Raw genomic sequence first — 6,000 nt, 5'->3', positions numbered from 1 at the left:
TTTGGCATTCCTGGGGTGATCTATAAAGGCTGGGTATGTGAAGAGAGGAAACAGGCATAAACCTTAACCCTACCAGTAGGAGGCCAGTCTCCTGGAGGTAGACCCACGATAAAGCGGATGCATTGAGAGGTCCCACTGCAAGCTGTGTGCAAAAGTGCTGGTTAAGAAAAAGGGAAGGCTGGACAGCATCCCTGCAAAGATGTGCAAGCCGCCTAGGAACGCTGCACTTCCTTAACAATAAAAGTGACTGCTAATGCAGAGAGGCTCAAAGACGCTGTGCAGGGTGCAGAAAGGTAAACTTGATCAATTTGCTATTAGCTCTTGCCAGTCCGCAGAAAGTACAACCATGGCGATATCGCGGGGGTTGGAGCCACAGGTGGGTTCGGCCAGTTGCCTTCACTACGGAAGATCTGATGTCCTGCTTGGAAACCTTACAGGATAACATAACACGTGAAATGGCGGACATTAAACCAGAGGTTACGAGAAGTGGCTGACTGGAGAGCTGAGGTGAACACCTCGGGGGACGGAGTAAATGACCTTGAACATAAAGTCACTGAAATAGCTGAGCAGTCCACAGAGAAATCGGAAGAGGTGGACACTTTGCGGTGCTCCCTAAAAGACCTGGAAAGTAAATGCGAGGACCTCGACAATATATCCAGGCACAACGATATTCTCTTGAAGGAACTGAAGGGACAAACTGCAAGATCTACTGAAAGAGCAGTGTTCACAACTACTCCCAGTGGAACCAGCGCCTATAATGTAGATTTACAAGGTGGGCCCTTTTATACTCAATGTCCACAATAATAGATCATGAGACATAGTTTTCAATCTGCAGAGCTACAACTTCAAGGAGAAACTCATCAGTGCAGCAAGAGAGAAGGGCTCACTAGACCTCAGAGGGTCCAAAATACTATTGTTCCAGGACTTATCCAATGCCACACTTCAGAAGTGCAGACAGCTGAAGACAGTCACAAGTTCATTAATACAAAATAAAATTAGCTATAAATGGATGTTCCCAACCAGCATACAATCAGAGAAAGACACAGCGGAGCAAGGTTGAAAAATGTTTTTTGTGTGGTTATGGTTATTTTGTTGGTTATGTTTCACTATGGCTGGTCTTTTGTTTGATCTGAATTATATATGATGCTATTGTTCGTTTGTAAATTTCACTCTTTTTGCTGATTGTGAAACATTGTTACTTTTACTATTGTTGTTTATGTGGAAAATAATAAAGTGTTATTGAAAAAAAGAAAAATGTTGAACTTGGAGGTGCTGCAACAACAGGCAGATGTGCAGTGTAAGAAACCCAACCTGAAAGAACTGCAATGCTGGGCCACAATAGCTTTTAAAAGAGTATGTGACTATATATCATGATTTGGTTTTCATATATACTTGTTACTTGCAGACAATATTAAGGGAAGGACAGAGGGGACCTACAAGGAGGAAGTTGCGCAAAACGGGGCAGGGCTTCAGTTTGGCCGAACCTCCTAAGATCAAAGGGAGATCATGAAGAATGGAAATGGGCCTTTTTTGTGTTGGACGGCTGAGTCGTTGGTTGAGGGATCGGAGAACAGGCAGTCAGGCCTAGCAGCCCGACTACACATGGTCGGGCCAGAATTCTCATCATATATTGTGTGTATTATAGTTGGGGAAGGTGTGTTGCGGATGCGGGGAAGAGGGATGGCCAGGGAGCTGGAGTGGAAGAAAGTGGGTTGGCTGAGTAATCCTTAAGTATATATTAAATGGCAGATACTTTGAAGATCATCTGGCTGAGCATTAGAGAGCTTAACTTGCCAAACAAGAGGACACGCTTCTTTCATCTACTGAAAGAGATGGAAACCAATATAGTCATGTTTCATGAAACCCACCTGTTGCCTGAAGACAAATTTTGAATGTGTAACAGACTTTCTGATACATTTCCATGCTACAGCTCAGACAAAGATAGCAGGGGTGCCAATTCTTTGTAGTAAACATGTTAACTTTGAGGCAGCAGGCACACTGATTGACCGTACCAACAGCAACCCCAGACACGTGCTCCACCTCACTGGTGAGGCCCAACCAGGCCGAAACATGTGTCTGGGGTTGCTGTTGGTACTCTTGTTCAGAAGAATTGCCAGGCATTTCGGTGCTGGACTGCCCTTGGGCAGGACAAAGACTGATATGTAGTGGACATTTCTCTTCTGTGAAAGGATCGTGAGCTAAAGACTCTGGTTGAGACTCTAACCCGGGATATAGGCTGGTAGAAGAGAAACTCCCAGAACCCCCTTCTTTTTGGGAAGAACATCCTACCATGAGGGGTTTATCTCTACTTTCACATGTCCAAAGCGTGTATACCGGGATTTATTATATATTTGCATTTGACACCGTTCAGGGAATGATAACAAAATGTAACAATGGGGGATATAAATATCTCGGACCACTGTCCAGTAAGCCTACAACTAAAAATAGGTGAACAATCGTACAATCCTCGTGCCCAGACTCTTCACAGATATTTAGGCATAGTCAAACCTGACATTTCAACAGAAAATAAGGTATTCTTTGAGAAGGATGATCCAGCCGATGCCTAAAAACACATGGGACGTATAAGGTTACCATTACAGGGTATTTCTTGGCCCTGGGCTCCCATTGGATAGAGCTAGGAGATTGGAGGGGGAGAATCTGAGGATGGAGTTAATGACATAGGGCCTCATCACGAGTTGGGCGGTAACGCTGGCGCTAATAGCCCTACCGCCAAACCCTCTGGCGCTATTAGCGCCGGATCATGGGTTTAGCGGAACGGTTATTGCCCATTCCCAATTGGGCCCATTCAGGAACTCCTCATTCCCCATTGGGCCCAATGGGGAAAATTAGTGCTATTACCACCGGCGGATTTCCCGCCAGCGGTAAACGTGCCAAAAATCAGCAAATCTGCCACGGATTTCCCCCCAGCTCAGAGCTGGGGGGAAATCCGCCAAGGTCATGATCTGGCGGACCCTTACATGCAGCGGTAATAGCGCTAACGCCGCATTTAAGGGTTACCGCCAGACTCGTGATGAGGCCCATAAAGATTAAATATATGCAGACCGCCGCTCTCAGAATCCTGAAAAAGATTAATGCAATAAGAGCAGAAAGTACCCTACCAAATTTAAAACATACATTTTTTGAGAAGGCCAATCAAGCAGATAGGCTACTGGCCCACGCGATTAGGGCTAAACAAGTAAAGTCATGCATAAGGTCACTGAGAAACGAGGAGGGAGGGTGTATAAATGGGTGCGAGGATATTGGAGAAGCTTTTAGAAACGTTTATGAAAAGTTATATAGAACTGACAGGGGGGATGAAAACCAAAGTAGACAATATATTCTGAAAGCTGCAATAAGGAGATTGTTGGTACACCAGAGAGTCCAACTGCACCAGCCCATAACTATAGAGGAAGTCACATTAACTATAACATTGCTGAAAGATAATAAAGCTCCAGAGCCCGATGGTCTAACTAGCCATTTTATAAAGAATATAGCGGAGTCCTGTTAAAAGTCATGCCATGATTCAGATAATCCCTAAGGTAGGGAAATACTAGGAACTGTGTGGATTTTATAGGCCCATAGCCCTCTTGAACTTAAATGAAAAAATATTTGCAAAGTCTTAGCATCGAGACTAGAACTCCTTCTGCCACTGCTCATACACTCGGATCAGACAGGTTTTGTGTTGGGCAGGAGAGCATTAGATAATATAAGGAAAATTATGCGGCTGATAGATACAACTGAGAGACTCAAGGGCAACCCCTCAATGCTGCTGGCCCTCGACCCAAGAAAGCTTTTGACAGGATCAACTGGAGCTTCCTGAAGGCGGTACTTAAGGGATCAGGATTTGAGGATAGCTTTATTCGGTGGATCCTGCCCATCTACATGGAACCAACTGCAAGGGTTAGGGTAAACGGTACACTATCACAGACATTTAAGTTAGGGAGGGAACCAGAAAGGGCTGCCCACTCTCCCCACTGCTATTCACCTTGGTCATAGAAGCCGTAGCTAGGAAATTAAGGGATGTCCCGGACATTAAATTCGTCCAGACTTAATACAAACTAGCATTATTTGCAGATTAATTATTATTGTCGATTAAGAATCCTATTGCCTCCCTATTGCACATATAGGAGCTGTAGTCGTACGGAAAAGCCTCAGGTTTTGGAGTTAAATTTAACAACGTCCCCAGATCAGAATACGCCTCTACAAAATGCATATACATTTAAATGGGTCAGAGGGCACATTAAATACTTGGGAGTGAATGTGGCCGCAGACAACAGGAAACTAAATGACTTGAATTATCAGGGCCTGGTCACCAGGATTAGGAGGGACTTGATAAAATGGAAAAAAAGAACCATCTCTTGGGGAGGCAGTATTAACAGAGTTAAAATCATCATACTTCCACGCCTACTGTACATATTCCAGGCACTCCCTGTGCAGGTCCCTAGCCAGGAGTTAAAGAATTTGCAAAAGACGTAATGCATTTTATATGACAGGGTCGGAGAAGCAGGACCATTAGGCATATTCTGAAGTCTCCATTTGATGAGGGGCCGGCAATGCCCATGTTTCCGTGCATATTGGGATGCGGCACATTTTAGGATTCAGCTGGAGTGGTGTCAAGTGGATTCTAATAAGCAATGGCTGTGATGGACACAGCATTATGGGGCATCCCATTATGGCAGAAATTGTAATTACACAAAAGAGATGGACAAAGATCCTTGTATGTTAACCTGATAAGCAGAGCAACGTTGACCACCTGGGGCAGAGTCAATACTGCATTTCATTTAACCTTTTTTGCCTCAATGCTAACTCCTATACACAATAATCCAGACTTCCCCTGGCAATCTGCCCAGGGTCTTTTATTAAATGGAGGGAGAGGAGGAGATGGTGTCCTGCATCCCTTTTTAAGAACAGGGAGATAACATCCTTTCAAGAGTGTAAATTAGGCTTCCAACTGAGTGAACAGGGAGCGATTTGAATACTTTTAAATTAAGCACTGAGTCATGCAAAAACTAACTAAAGAAGCGGCTACAAGAGACCTAACACATTCGAAAAGTGAATTGTTAATTCAGTATCAGCTAAAGGATTGCTATCTAATTTATACCAGATCCTTATGAGCTCCCAAAAATTGACAAAGTAGGCTTACATGAAGGTATAGGGAAACGGATATGGGAAGTGAGAGGAGGGAGTTCTGGCAAACGAAGAGAGGAGGGAGTTCTGGCAAACGAAACAAAGCTGCCTCTCCTTCGGTGAAACTTAAGGAAGTGGGGTATGAAAAAACATTTAGATGGTACCTGGCAACCTCCTGTCTAAATAAGGTCAACCCTGAAGCATCAAGAGAGTGTTGGCAAGCATGTGGGATGAAAGGACCATTCATGCACATATGGTGGGAGAGCCAGGAGATCAAACTCTTTTGGGAGAAATTCCTGTTATATATTTCACAGGTGATCAAACAAGGGTTGAGGATAGCTACAACAAGGATCAAGGTTGCTGAGTTGAATATACTGGCTATTGAGAAGTTGTCGACAGATCTTACTGATTAGGGTTTTTGGCCTCTGACTATAAAACCATAACCAGCCTCCAACGATTAAGAGCTCTAAACTTGTTTGGTATACATGTCAACGTCCTTCACTAGAAACATTTATACTATACCCTGAGCGCAACAGTGACTGGATATATTCTGTTACCACCACCCCTTAATATGTTATTCTGAACGTTTGAGGGCCCGGGGGTGCAGGAGCGGGTAGAGAGGGCAAGTGGGGAAGAGGGCTATGAGATTGAAGTCATGTTCATATTTCTTGAGCACACAGCACTGTTTCCTGATGACTGAGTTTTGAATTAGTTGAAAAATAATAACATCCTTTTGGCCAAAAGAAAACGAATCTTCAGACAGAAGGGGTGTGAAATGTAGTGGCAATGATTACTCTTCCGTTTGCCTCAAAAACTCTGACTTTCTAGTCACAAGTGTTCGAATTTGCGATGGTTAAGTATAATTCTAGTCTA

Source organism: Ambystoma mexicanum, chromosome 3q (assembly GCF_040938575.1).
Source record: "Ambystoma mexicanum isolate Mex_15411 chromosome 3q, UKY_AmexF1_1, whole genome shotgun sequence".
Taxonomy (NCBI): domain Eukaryota; kingdom Metazoa; phylum Chordata; class Amphibia; order Caudata; family Ambystomatidae; genus Ambystoma; species Ambystoma mexicanum.
Note: the sequence above shows the minus strand (reverse complement) of the source record.